This window comes from Somniosus microcephalus, chromosome 17 (assembly GCF_052327205.1).
Source record: "Somniosus microcephalus isolate GS21.2 chromosome 17, FLI_Smic_1.0, whole genome shotgun sequence".
Classification (NCBI taxonomy): domain Eukaryota; kingdom Metazoa; phylum Chordata; class Chondrichthyes; order Squaliformes; family Somniosidae; genus Somniosus; species Somniosus microcephalus.
The window spans coordinates 68,926,278-68,941,942 of NC_141003.1; positions in this window are offsets into that span (position 1 = coordinate 68,926,278).

Genomic DNA, 15,665 nt, shown 5'->3' on the forward strand with positions numbered 1-15,665 from the left:
TTGACAACGGGGAACCTTCCTGTGGGCACTTATTATGGGGGCTGCATTGGAGGGAAACGTCCTGCTGCTGAATCATCTGGAAAGGGCACTGAGATGCTGGGAGAGGGGGCGGGCATGGCCAGATGGAGGAGGGCCAACAGACGTCGCCACAGCAGACCTTACGCTGGCAGGGTTTTCCGACAGCAGTTTTCCTACATGAACATGCCGGAGGAGCAGTGTGTCAGAAGACTGCTTCAGCCAGATCTGCAGCCTCAGATAAGGTGCAGGGCATCTCTGTCGGTGGCTGAGAAGATGCCTGCTGGCCTGAACTTCTACGCGAGCGGCTCTTCTCAGGCTGCGTGTCAGAGGCTGATCAGAAGTAGCTTCTAGGCCCCTCTCACGGAATGCTTGCTGCCATTCCAAGAACAGGAATGGAACCGGTCTGATACCCCCAAGCCTGTGAAGGGCAAGATGCATGTAAATAGCAGGCATGGCCATTGTAAATGAAGAAAGTGATTCATTACACAAAATGTGGTTCCTTCAAACATGAGAAAGCTATGGCAACAGAAAGCAAAACTAATACACTGACACATAACTGCCTCTCACACCCGGGAGACTGTCCAAAACATAAATCACATTCCGACCATCTTCCTTGGCCTTGATTCCACTGCGCCAACCAAAGCATCCAATGCCCCATCAGTGAGGCGTTCCGCCCTCTGCCTCACCCTTTCCATGTCTTGCTAGGCTGGTGCGCCACAGGTAGGCTCCCACCGCTTTGAAGGCCTACAAGGCAGTGAGTGTGTCTGGTGATGCCAATTGACCTGCCCCTTTAAGAGCTGGCCGGCGCCAGTGTGTCTCAGGGAAAGTGATTATTGACAGCACCCTCGCTGCGCCCCGCCGCCGCGAAATTGGGTTGCACCGCCGGGTTAGCGCCTTAAGAGTAGCGTGCAGCGCCTGATTTAGCGCCGCAATCACCTTTAGGGGCGCTGCAACCCAATATCGCGCTAGGTGGCGCTAAATTGCGCCTGGCGCTAAACTTTGCGCATCGCCAGGACTAGCACCCCAAACACGGCTATACCGAATTTCTAGGCCAGTGTTTCATCTGGGCTGTTTGATTTATACGTTATATTGTTTTAAGGTTCCTTATAACCAAGCATTGAATGATAAAGAAAAAAACCTGGAATTATTATGCTTTGAAAACAACTGTACATACAGGCAAAGAGCAGACCGGAGCACTGGTTTGTCTGCTCCTGAGCTAGACTACAGCAGTCATTCCCTAATGTCAGGATGTGCAGGATCACTGGATAGAAAGACTTACATTTCTAGAGCGCTTTTCACGACCACCGGACGTCCCAAAGTGCTTTACAGCCAAGGAAGTACTTTTATTTGGAGTGTAGTCACTGTTGTAATGTAGGAAACGCAGCAGCCAATTTGTGCTCAGCAAGCTCCCACAAACAGCAGTGTGATAATGACCAGATAATCTGTTTTTTGTTATGTTGATTGAGGGATAAATATTGGCCTAGACACCGGGGATAACTCCCCAGCTCTTTTACATCCACCTGAGAGAGCAGACAGGGCCTCGGTTTAACGTCTCACCTGAAAGACGGCAACTCTGAGTATCAACCTAGATTTTTTTGTGCTCAGGTCCCTGGAGTGGGACAACCTTCTGACTCAGAGGCGAGTGTGCAACCAACTGAGCCATTGGCTGACACTAGGGTGTGTTTCGGTCTTTAGCTTAGTAAAGGAAGATTTGCATTTATACAGTGCCTTTCACAAACTCAGGGGGCTGGATTTTCATTGGGCCATGGAGTCGGGTTTGGAGGCGTGTGGGGGGTTTAAAATTGCATAAACTGGCGGGCGGGCCAATCCCCGCCTCCATCCCGCCTCCAAGCAATTTTAAATAATTCGTGTCTAGTGGTCCTGCCTCCGTCCCGCCTCCAAGAGGCGGGAAAGGCCGTTAAGGCCCTTAACAAGCACTAAATTGGCTCTATAATGCCATTTTGAAAGGCCTTTGTGATTTTAACCCTTTTCCCACGCCTGTTCTGAAACACGACAGTGAAACCTGGCGGGAGCACAATTGGATTGCTGATTATCAGCTGCAGCTCAACCATTAAATAGGATATTTGATCAGCCATCATTTGCAGGTGGCAGGACTTTGTTGTCTCAGGTCTGGGGGAACTTTTAGAAGGCATAACCACAGCTGTGAAAGTTTGGAGCCTGACACCCATCTCCAGTGTGACCTCCTGGGAAACCCCTCTCGCCACCTTCACTCAGCGCTTCCTCAACTGAGGCATATACCAGCAGCATGGGAGCCATTTATTTCCTTCCCTTCTGGACATTAGATGAGGACGAAGACCAGCCGCGGCACCAGCAGAACCAGGAACAGCAGCAGCACCAACAGCAGCAGCAACAACAGGAGCGCCAAGCTGCTGCTCACCCACCTGAAGCTGCACAGGCCAGAAGGGGCCAGCGCATGGAAGCCCGTCGGCACAGGAGATACCCCGCAAACAGGGTCTACAGACACAGGGTCAGCTACCTCAACATGTCTGAGCAGCAGTGCCAAAGGCGGCTCCGACTTTCGCGAGAGGTCGTGGGTGACATCTGCGCAATGGTGCAGCAAGACCTGGATCCCAGAGGAGCAGGTGGACACCTCTTACCAGTGGCCGTCAAAGTCACCACCGCACTTAACTTTTTTGCCTCAGGCTCCTTCCAGGGATCAGCAGCAGACATCAGCGGCATCTCCCAGCTGGCCGCACACAAATGCATAACTCAGGTAACCGATGCCCTCTTTGCCATCATGCACAATCACATCCCATTTCACCAAGGATCAAGCACGGTGCGTGCGGTTGGATTAGCTAATCTGGCAGGCTTTCCAAGGGTGCAGGGCGCCGTTGACTGCACACATGTGGCCCTTAAGGCACCCCATCGCAATCAAGGTATTTTTGTCAACTGCAAGGGCTTCCACTCCCTCAATGTGCAGCTGGTGTGTAACCACAAGAAGGACATTTTGCATTTTTGCGCAAAGTACCCTGGCAGTTGCCATGACTCATTCATCCTGCGGCAGTCTAGTGTGCCTCTGCTCTTCAGTCTGCCAGACCAACTTAACGGATGGCTACTTGGAGACAAGGGCTATCCCCTGAGGACATGACTAATGACAGCGTTGAGGAGGCTATGCAACTAAGCTGAGGAGCGCTACAACTCCAGCCACATTTCCACCAGATCCATTATCGAGCAAACCATCGGTTTGCTGAAGATGCTCTTCAGATGCCTGGATAGATCAGGTGGAGCCCTGCAGTACTCAGCAGCCAGGGTCTCCAGAATTGTCATGGTTTGCTGTGCACTTCACAACATGGCACAGCGTCGTGGCTTGCAGATTCCTGAGGACCAAGTGGCTCCTGACATATCCTCCTCAGATGAGGAGGAGGAGTAGGAGGAGGAGAGCGAAAACGAACATCTTGCAGAGGCCCATCAACCAGCGGCAGAAGTACGCGAGAACATAGCTGCCCGGGATGCAAGGAACGCACTCATCTTTACCAGATTTGCTCAGCCTAGCCACTCAAGGACTTTTGCCTCACATCTTCTGACCTGAGCATCGACAATAGAAACATAGAAACATAGAAGATAGGAGCAGGAGTAGGCCATTCGGCCTTTCGAGCCTGCTCCGCCATTCAATGTGATCATGGCTGATCATCCAAATTCAGTACCCTGTCCCTGCCTTTTCCCCATATCCCTTGATCCCTTTAGCCTCAAGAAATATATCCAACTCTTTCTTGAATATATTTAATGAACTAGCCTCCACCGCCCTCTGTGGCAGAGAATTCCACAGGTTCACCACTCTCTGGGTGAAGAAATTCCTCCTCATTTCAGTCCTAAATGGCTTACCCCTTATCCTTAGACTATGACCCCTGGCTCTGGACTCCCCGGCCATCAGAAACATCCTTCCTGCACCTAGTCTGTCCAGACCTGACAGAATTTTATAGGTTTCGATGAGATCCCCTCTCAATCTTCTAAACTCCAGTGAGTATAAGCCCAATCGACACAATCTCTCCTCATACGTCATTCCTGCCATCCCAGGTATCAGCCTGGTGAATCTTCGCTGCACTCCCTCCATGGCAAGAACGTCCTTCCTCAGGTAAGGTGACCAAAACTGCACACAATACTCAAGGTGCGGTCTCACCAAGGCCCTGTACAACTGTAGCAAGACATCCTTGTTCCTGTACTCGAACCCTCTTGCTACGAAGGCCAACATACCATTTGCCTTCTTAACCGCCTGCTGCACCTGCATGCTTACCTTCAGCGACTGGTGCACAAGGACACCCAGGTCTCTTTGCACTTCCCCTTCTCCCAATCTATTGCCATTCAAATAATAATCTGCCTTCCTGTTTTTGCCACCAAAGTGGATAACCTCACATTTATCCACATTATAGTGCATTTGCCATGTTTCTGTCCAATCACCCAACCTGTCCAAATCGTACTGGAGTTTCCCGACATCCTCCTCGCAGCTTACCCTCCCGCCCAGCTTTGTGTCGTCTGCAAATTTGGAGATATTACATCCAATTCCCTCGTCCAGATCATTAATATATATTGTGAACAGCTGGGGTCCTAGGACCGATCCTTGTGGTACCCCACTAGTCACTGCCTGCCACTCGGAAAATGACCCGTTTATTCCAACTCTTTGCCTTCTGTCCGCCAACCAGTTCTCTATCCAAGTCGATACCTTGCCCCCAATCCCATGTGCCTTAATTTTGCACGCTAATCTCTTGTGTGGGACCTTATCGAAAGCCTTCTGAAAGTCCAAATACACCACATCCACTGGTTCTCCCTTATCTATTTTACCAGTTACATCCTCAAAAAATTCCAGTAGATTAGTCAAGCATGATTTACCTTTTGTAAATCCATGTTGACTTTGTCCGATCCTGTCACTGCTTTCCAAGTGCTCTGCTATTACATCTTTTATAATAGACTCTAGCATTTTCCCCACTACCGATGTCAGGCTTACTGGTCTATAATTCCCCACTTTTTCTCTACCACCTTTTTTGAATAGTGGGGTAACATTAGCTACCCTCCAATCCATGGGTACCGTTCCAGAGTCTATCGAGTTCTGGGGCCACTTCCTTAAGTACCCTGGGATGTAGATCATCAGGCCCTGGGGATTTATTGGCCTTCAGTCCCATCAATTTTCCTAACACCATTTTCCTACAAATACTGATTTCTTTCAGTTCCTCTCTTTCATCAGACCCTATGTTCCCCGGCATCTCTGGGAGGTTATTTGTGTCCTCCTTTGTGAAGACAGAACCAAAGTATGTATTTAGTTGGTCTGCCATTTCCTTGTTTCCCATTATAAATTCCCCTGATTCTGACTGTAAGGGACCTACGCTTGACTTCACTAATCTTTTTCTCTTCACATATCTATAAAAGCTTTTACAGTCAGTTTTTATGTTCCTTACTAGCTTACTCTCATATTCTATTTTCCCTTTCTTAATTAATCCCTTTGTCCTCCTTTGTTGACTCCTAAACTGCTCCCATTCCTCAGGATTATTGCTTTTTCTAGCCAATTTATATGTGCTCTCCTTGGATCTTATGCTGTCCCTAATTTCCCTTGTTAGCCACGGTTGAGTCACCTTTTTTGTTTTATTTTTATGCCAAACTGGGATGAACAAATTCTGTAGCTCATCCATTCGGTCTTTGAATGTTTGCCATTGCCTATCCACCGTCAACCCTTTGAGCGCCATTCCCCACTCAATCCTACCCAACTCGCTCCTCAGACCATCGTAGTTTCCTTTATTTAAATTGAGGACCCTTGTCTCTGAGTCAATTACTTCATTCTCCATCTTAATGAAGAATTCGACCATATTATGATCGCTCCGACCCAAGGGGCCTCGTACAACAAGATTGCTAATTAATCCTTTCTCGTTACATAATACCCAGTCTAAGATGGCCTGATCTCTGGTTGGTTCCTCGACATATTGGTCCAGGAAACCATCCCGTAAACACTCCAGGAATTCCTCCTCCACAGTATTGTTACTAATTTGGTTGGCCCAATCTATATGTAGATTAAAGTCACCCATGATGACTGCTGTGCCCTTATTGCACGCTTCTTTAATTTCCCTTTTAATGCCATCCCCAACCTCCACCTTACTGTTTGGAGGTCTATATACCACTCCCACTAATGTTTTTTCCCCCTTAGTATTTCTCAATTCTACCCATACAGATTCCACATCATCAGAGCTAATATCCTTCATTACAATTGTATTAATCCCTTCTTTAACCGGTAATGCTACCCCACCTCCCTTTCCTTTTTGCCTATCTTTCCTGAATATCGAATACCCCTGGATGTTGAGTTCCCAGTCTTGGCCATCCTTGAGCCACGTTTTTGTAATCCCAACCAAATTGTATTCGTTTACCTCTATTTGCGCAGCCAATTCATCCACCTTGTTACAAATGCTCCTCGCATTAAGACACAAAGCCTTCAGGCTTGTTTTTTTAACGCTCTTAGACCTATTAGAATTATTATTTACTGTGGCCACGTTTGATTTAAACCGTTGATTTCTCTGACTGCCACTTTTGTTTTTCTCCTTCCTATCTTTTGCTTTTATCCCTGTTTTCCTTTCCTCTGTCTCCCTGCTCAGGTTCCCAACCCCCTGCCATTTTAGTTTAAACCCCCCCCGAACAGTGCTAGCAAACCTCCCCGCAAGGATATTTGTCCCGCTCTGGTTCAGGTGCAACCCGTCCGACTTGTACAAGTCCCACCTTTCCCAGAAGCAGGCCCAGTGATCCAGGAAACTAAAGCCCTCCCTCCTGCACCAACTCTTTAGCCACGCATTCATCTGCTCTATCCTCCTATTCCTATACTCACTAGCACGTGGCACCGGGAGTAATCCAGAGATTACAACCTTTGAGGTCCTGCTCTTTAATCTGCTACCTAGCTCCCTAAATTCTTGTTGCAGGACCTCATCCCTCTTCCTACCTATGTCGTTGGTCCCAATGTGAACCACGACCTCTGCCTGTTCACCCTCCCCCTTCAGAATGGGGGAGGGTGAACAGGCCGTGAACCAGCTGACTCCTAGCAATTTGACCAGCATACTGACAATTGCAAGTAATCCTAAGCCCTCAATGTGAAAGTCTCCTTCGCGAAATGACACATGCCATAACTACAGCAGTAGCCATCAGATTTTTTATTTACATTATTCATCTGATGGCTTTTCCACATAAAACATCAAATTTCACCCAAATTGTAGTGTATGTACCTTTAAGGGGAGAACTACTTTTTACAGCTCCTGTATACTGTAGTACCGGCAGTGACCACACCTGTATATAACCCTGAATGGGAACTGTACTGTTAGTTTTAGAGTAACCCTCATCCAGTAAACACCTGTTGATTGTTCCTCTGCAGTCTCTGTCTATTTATTGAAGGACACCATACATCAAGATTCACGGATTCAACATTGGCAACGAGTCGATTCGAACCTACCTGCAACTCTGCAGAAGAAGGCCGATTCCAGGGGCACGGGCGTCGACCATCCGGCGGAGACTCCAGCGAGACGGGCTGGCAGCAGGTACGGCGCAGACTGTTCCCGGACGGCGGCGGCTGGAGCCGAGCGACGGCATGGGGAAGGCCGAGCAGCGTCGACGGGGTAAGAGAGAGAGGGTAGAGCGCACAGGGCGCAGCCGGGGTTCAGGACCGAGCGGCGTCAACGAGAGAGGTGCGCAGGAAAACGCACAGAGCGCGGCCGGTGTACAAGGGCTGAGCAGCATCCGCGGGGGAAGAAAGGAAAGCGCGGGAGACGCCATTTGAGCCGCAGCGGAGAAGAAGGGAGAGCGCGGGAGACGCCATTTTGAGCCAGCGGAGAAGAAGGGAGAGCGCGGGAGATGCCATTTTTAGCCAGTCTAACCACACCCAGGGATGCCGAAGAGTGGCAGTGTCACAGCGTTCGACAATGAAGTCGAAGATTGGGCGACATATGTAGAACGCATAGAAGTGTACTGCAAGGCGAATGAAGTGCCAGATGCCAGGAAAGCACTGGTATTGTTGAATTCCATGGGTGCAAAAACGTATGGCTTACTGCGAAACCTAGTAGCCCCAGAGAAGCCAGTGGAAAAGGATTTTGAAAGCATAGTGGCAATCCTACAGGACCACTTAGACCCCACACCGCTGCTGATAGCAGAAAGATTTAAGTTTCACAAAAGGAACCAGCATAAAGACGAAAGTAATGCTGAGTATTTAACGGAACTGCACAAGCTATCGAAACACTGCCAGTTTGGAATGGGACTAGCAGATACTTTAAGGGACAAGTTTGTGTGTGGGCTTCAAAGTGAAGGAACCCAGAAACGGCTTCTATCAGAAAAGGATCTTACGCTGGACAAGGCTTTCAGCATGGCAGTATCACATGAAGCAGCCGCACAGACAACGGAGACCGCAAGAATATGGCACCAATGAAATGTCATATGGAGCAGTGAAGTGTTATCGCTGCGGCAGAACAACACATGACCATAAGGATTGTTGGTTCAAGGACCAAGTGTGCAGACAGTGTGGAAAAGTAGAACACATAGCAAGAGTCTGCAGCAAGAAATCTCCACAGGAGAAGTACAAAAAGGTACATAAGGTGACGGAGAGTAGTTCAGACGAACAGAAAAGTGATACAGACTCCGGAAGCAAGGAGCTGGGTTGTCTGAAACTACATAATGTAATCAAAATGGAGGATCACCAAACTATCTGGGTCACGCTCAAGATAGACGGAGTCCAAGTGAAAATGGAATTGGACACAGGATCAGCCCTAACAGTCATAAACCGAAGGGACTACAAGCGGCTATTCTCACATATACCCTTGAGAGATACAGAGATTGTCTCGAAGACGTACACGGGGCAAAAAGTCTACCCCAAAGGAAAAATAAGGGTGAACGTTATATATAACGGCAAGGAAACACCAAAAATGGACCTATATGTATTGCCAGATGGAGGACCACCACTACTAGGACGTGAATGGATCCGGAAGATACAGCTAGATTGGCATTCCATACAAGCACTGACTGTAGATGCCAAAAAGGATGACGACGTCACACCTGGATGACTGTCAAAAATGCTAACTGATGCACAAGAAGTGTTCCAGGAGGGACTCGGAACATTAAAAGGCATAACAGCGACAATCAAAATAGAGGAAAATGCAAGCCCAAAGTTTTTTAAGGCCAGACCGGTACCTTATGCGATCCGCCCAGCCGTCGAAGCAGAGCTGGAAGGTTTGGAACATTCAGGAGTACTGTCCAAAGTGGACTGGAGCGAGTGGGCTACACCCATCGTTCCTGTAATGAAGAGGTCGTTGAGTAATACGCCTGAGGAACCAAAGAAGGTTCGCATCTGTGGGGACTTTAAGGTGACAGTGAACCCAGTCCTTCACACGGTACAATATCCGCTTCTGCGGATTGAAGATATTTTCGCCTCGCTATCTGGAGGAAAACACTTCACTAAGATTGATCTGGCCCAGGCGTACCTGCAAATGGAGGTAGAAGAAGCCTCGAAACAGTACCTCACGATCAACACTCATAAAGGTCTCTACCAATACAACCGGCTGGTGTTCGGGGTAGCATCAGCTCCGGCTATTTGGCAAAGGGCAATGGATCAAGTCCTGCAAGGGATTCCAGGGACCCAATGTTATTTGGACGACATCCTGGTCGCGGGTGAAAATGACAGTGATCACCTCGCCAACCTGGAGCAGGTGCTCCCTAGATTGAAGGAATATGGGCTCCGAGCTAATCGCCACAAATGCGAGTTTTTCCAGAAGCAGATCTCGTATTGTGGCCACGTTATTGATGAAGAGGGGTTACATAAGTCCCCTGAAAAGATTGAGGCAGTAGTCAAGGCTCCAGCCCCGGAAAATGTGTCACAACTGAGGTCGTTCCTCGGGCTGGTGAACTACTACCATAAGTTCTTGCCGAATTTGTCTACAGTACTACACCCACTGAACACCCTACTGCAAATGGGGGTACCATGGAAGTGGAATGACGAATGTAAACGAGCTTTCCAGAAGTGCAAAGAATTGATCACATCAAAAGAGGTGTTGGCTCATTTCAACCCAGCACTACCAATTCGGTTGGCGTGTGATGCATCACCCTATGGTATTGGAGTGGTGCTGTCGCACAAATTCCCGGACGGCTCGGAGAGGCCAGTAGCCTTTGCGTCTCGGTCACTAACCTCAGCCAAGCATAACTACGCCCAGATTGACAGGGAGGCCCTCAGCCTAGTGTGGGGAGTGAAAAAGTTCAACCACTATCTGCACGGGCAGAAGTTTACCTTGCTGACCGACCACCAACCACTTGTTTCCATCTTTAATCCAAAGAAGGGCGTTCTGGTGATGACTGCACAACGGCTACAAAGATGGTTCCTTTTTCTAAGGGCAAACCAATATGAAATAGAGTATAAGGGCACGAAACAGCATGGAAACGCTGATGGGCTATCACGCCTGCCACTGCCTACTGCGGAGGAAGCACCAGCAGTGGGCCCTGTCGAAATATTTTATTCGACTATAATTGAACGCTTGCCAGTAACTAACGTGGATATAGAGAAGGAGACTCGAAATGACCCGACACTGTCTCAGGTATATGACTTGACGGTGAAGGGATTGGGCAACACATGGCGACTCACTGTTGCCAGCATTCTCATCCAGAAGAGAACAGCTGTCAGTATGCCAGGGGACCTTGATGTGTGGATCCCGAGTGGTAATTCCACCCAAGTTAAGGGAGAGAGTGCTCAATGAGCTTCACGAAGGCCATCTGGGAGGGGTGAAAATGAAAAGCCTTGTTCGGGCTTATGTGTGGTGGCCGGGGAGCAATCAGCAAATCAAGGACCTGACAAAGAGCTGCTCAGGATGCCAGAAGGTCCAAAATGCACCACCACATGCCCCTCTACACCCATGGGAGTGGCCCTCATCTCCATGGCAACGGGTGCATATTGATTTTGCTGGTCCATTCATGGACTCAATGTTTTTAATAGCCGTGGATGCGCACTCGAAATGGCCTGAGGTGATCAAAATGTCCTCCACCACCACAGAGAAAACGATTGCAGTCCTACGGACCACATTTGCCAGGAACGGCTTGCCAGAGCAGATTTGCTCTGATAACGGACCACAGTTTGTGTCCGAAGAGTTTCGGAAATTTATGAAAAGGAATGGGGTAAGGCATTACACATCCGCCCCGTATCATCCAGCCACAAATGGATTGGCTGAGAGGTTCGTACAAACCTTTAAAAAGGCAGTAAGGGCCATGTGCGATGACGACATTCCACTGCAGCATAAGGTGGACAATTTCCTGTTAGCCTACAGAAATGTGACACATGCAGTCGCCAACCAGACCCCGGCCATGATGTTCTTTAACCGAAGGTTGAGATCTCGTCTGGATTTGCTCAGACCAAGTGTACGAAGAGATGTTGAGAATAAGCAATTCCAGCACATCAATGAGAAGCCGACAAGGAGCTTCAATGTAGGGCAACCAGTCTTGGCCCGCGACTACCGAACAGAGAAATGGCAACCAGGAACGATATGCACACGACAGGGGCCACTAATGTACACAGTAGATGTTGGGGAGAACATTGTGAGACGCCATGTCGACCAGATCCTAGAGTCACAGGAATGAGTCAACCCCATGTCTCGTGTACCTGGTGATGAACCCGACATACAGATAGCATCTACCCCAGAAACAGTAGCATCGGAAGCTGATGAACCAACCGACGACAGGGGGCCAGAATTGCCTCCGCACCAAGAGCAAGACACTCAGGAAAGGCGCTATCCAGAAAGGATCAGGAAGCCGCCCCAAAGACTGAATTTATAAATGGACTATTTTCAGTTAATGTTGCATGTTAAAAGTGTTAATTGTTAAATGACTGTTATGGTACTGTTAATCTAAAAGGGGAGGAATTGTAGTGTATGTACCTTTAAGGGGAGAACTACTTTTTACAGCTCCTGTATACTGTAGTACCGACAGTGACCACACCTGTATATAACCCTGAGTAGGGATCTGTACTGTTAGTTTTAGAGTAACCCTCATCCAGTAAACACCTGTTGATTGTTCCTCTGCAGTCTCTGTCTATTTATTGAAGTACAGCATACATCAAGATTCACGGATTCAACACAAGTGACTACCCTTTTGACTATTTGTGCAGTATCCTTCTCTTACGCGTGCTCCTACGTGGTGCTTCCACTGTGGCTTCAGCAGATGTGGAGGCCCCTTGCTCACTTTCCTGCTGCTCCTGTCTCGACACCTTTGGCGGGCATCCCCTGGGGTTGCGAACCTGTGAGGGCTTGTCAACAGTCTGCTGCTCCTGTGGCAGTGCAGGGGTTGAGACGCCGATCTCAGTTGGGTGTGGACTCTGGTGGGGCTCTGACCGAGGGCTCTGCAGTGGCGTGGAAGTGTGAGCGCTTGGAGAGGAGCCCCCACTTCTTTGATGTCTGCCACCAACTTCCCTCTCATGGGTCAGGTTCCCCTCAGCGCTTGCAAGTGGCTTGAGAGCACCTTGCTGCATATCAGGGGGGCCATGGGGACCCGTATCTGGACTGGCAGTCCTACTCAGAAGGACTTCCATGAAGATCTGGTTTCTCTGTTTAATAGATGCCAATTGCTCCTCCAGAGATGTCATTCTATTCTGAACACTCACCATGTTTTCTGCACTCTGCCGACTTATCACCTCCATGGAGGTTGCCATCCTTTCCATGGTGATGCGTTCATGCGCCAATGACTCCACAAAGGCTTTGCTCATGTTCGCGATGGACTCTTCCATTCGCTCCACACTCGCAGCAACCCTGGAGACAAAAGCTGCCAGAGACTCCTGCATCTGTTCCTGGAGTTCCAGCACTGCTGATCTTATGGATGGACCCAGAGGCAGAGGGTCGACATGCAGCTGAGCCGAGCTGCCAGAGTCCTGCGCCCTCTGACTAGGACTCTCCACTGCTGTCTCTGTCTCCACAATCTGCTGATGCTCACTTGTGAGCTGTGATACACCAGGTGACAACACTACTCTATGTCCCGAAGGTCCCACCGAGGTGTGAGTGTCTGCACTGGTGCTGGGTGCACTTAATTCTGCTGACGCTGCACCCTCAGAGGTTGCAGCTTATTCTGAGGAGTCTGGAGACTCAGGCTGTTCCTCCTGGCTAGTGGGGATGGGTGCTTGCAATGGTCCTGTGGGGGAGTAAAGGAAAGAGTCAGCGATGTGATGCCAAGGTTACATGGACATTGCATATTGCAGATGATCATATGTCCATCTGTTAGAGCTTCACAATCATTATCAGCGACTCATGCAATGTCAATGAGAGATGTAAAACTATTCTGTCACCAGCTTGCTGTGACGCACCTGTCTGTCCGCCCCCACTTGCGCATATTCTTCCACTCCCACGATCTCCAGGACCGCCTCCTCCCAGGGGGTGAGGTGGGCTACTGAGGGTGGCCCTCCTCCTGTCTTCACTCTTTCCCTTTTATTGTGAGTTCTCTTTTCCTGCAATGAGGGAAACAAATGGAGTTTGAGTGAAAATGAAGGAGTGAGTGTAGAGACTCCATAGCATAGATACTTAGAAGGAGACAAAGATGGAGTGAGGTGGCAAGACCAAGGGTCCTCCCTTTGTGTTGTCTGTGATAGGGAGTGTGAGGGCTGCATAGTTGAATAGTTAGGTGAATGTGAGCATAGAGAGAGAGGGAATGGGTAAGGGTGCATGAATGTCAGTGTCAAGTGGGATGTGGTGGAAGAGATTGCTAAAGCTGAGTGCTGGTGAGGAAAGGCAATGGGGATCAGATTGAGGGTGATGGGAAATGCATACTCACTTTTCCAGTGTGCTGAAGGTCATGAAATCTCTTCCTGCACTGTATCCAGCTTCTGCGGGTAACCGTTAAGGAGCTGACCTCCTCTGCCACTTGCAGCCACACAGCCTTGGTCTGCTGGTGAGGCTTCTTCCTCCCTGATGAAGGGATAAGCACCTCCTTATGAGCTCTAGCTCCCTCAACCAGAGCCTGCAGGGCAACATCGTCGAACCTGGGAGCAGCCCGAGGTCTTTCGCTGGCCATTCTGCCTCCAGGTCCCTCTAGCATTAAAGGCCAAAAGGTTGGCAGCCTGCAGAAGAAGCAAGGCTTGTTGCAGACCTTAATGCAGCAACAATGATGACGTCATTGGATGCGACTTTCTGACTGGAAAAACTAATTTGCCATGGGTTCCCACACGTTGGAATTAATTGGACAATTAAGTTAAAATCGCATCAATCTCCCACATCGATTTAGATTCGTGTGGATAACACGAAATGTGGATTTCACGACCCCAGCCCACCCCTGAATGAAACTCCACTCCTGGGTGTCTCAAAACCACTTACAGTCAATGAAGCACTACTGAAGTGTAGTCACTCTGGAGCCTTGCATTTAAGGCCTCATCCAACAGACGGCACCTCCGACCGTGCAGCACTCCCCCAGTACTGCACTGGAATGTCAGCCTATTTTAGAAACTCACGTCGCTGGAGTGGGGTTTGACTCACAAACTTCAGACTCAGAGGCGAGAGCCATTCTAGAGTAAAACTCTCATCAACTCACATACTCTCACCTAATGTTTCCTTTAATTTTTGGGGGGTTCATGCCCCTTTAAGGGACTGCGTGACCCATTCAAAATACCGTGCATGCGCAGCTTTTCCTATTTAACAGCCGGTGAGCCGGCCCCACGGGAGCTACAGAGCTCTGCGCGGCCGTGTAGCTTAAAGGGCACATTGCTCTCACCCCTCTCTCTAATACTCTCACCCCTCTCTCTAATACTCTCACCCCTCTCTCTAATTCTCTCACCCCTCTCTCGAGTACTCTCACCCCTCTCTCTAATACTCTCACCCCTCTCTCTAATACTCTCACCCACACACATACTCTCACCCCTCACATACTCTCACCCTCTCTCTAATACTCTCACGCCCACACACACTCTCACCCTCTCTCTAATACTCTCAGCCCCTCACATACTCTCACCCTCTCTCTAATACTCTCACCCCCTCACATACTCTCACCTTCTCTCTAATACTCTCACCCCCTCTCTAATACTCTCACCCCCTCACATACTCTCACCTTCTCTCTAATACTCTCACCCTCTCTCTAATACTCTCACCCACACACATACTCTCACCTTCTCTCTAATACTCTCACCTTCTCTCTAATACTCTCACCCTCTCTCTAATACTCTCACCCACACACATACTCTCACCGCCCTCTCTCTAATACTCTCAGCCCCTCACATACTCTCACCCCTCTCTCTAATACTCTCAGCCCCTCACATACTCTCACCCCTCTCTCTAATACTCTCACCCCCTCACATACTCTCACCACACACATACTCTCACCCTCTCTGTAATACTCTCACCCCCTCTCTCTAATACTCTCACCCCCTCACATACTCTCACCTTCTCTCTAATACTCTCACCCCCTCACATACTCTCATCCACGCACATATTCTCACCCTCTCTCTAATACTCTCACCCCCTCTCTCTAATACTCTCACCGCCTCACATACTCTCACCCCTCTCTCTAATACTCTCACCCTCCTCTCTCTAATACTCTCTCCCCCTCACATACTCTCACCCCCACACATACTCTCACCCCTCACACACTCACACCACACACAGACTCTCACCCCTCACATACTCTCACCCACGCACATACTCTTACCCTCACATACTCTCACCCCTCTCTCT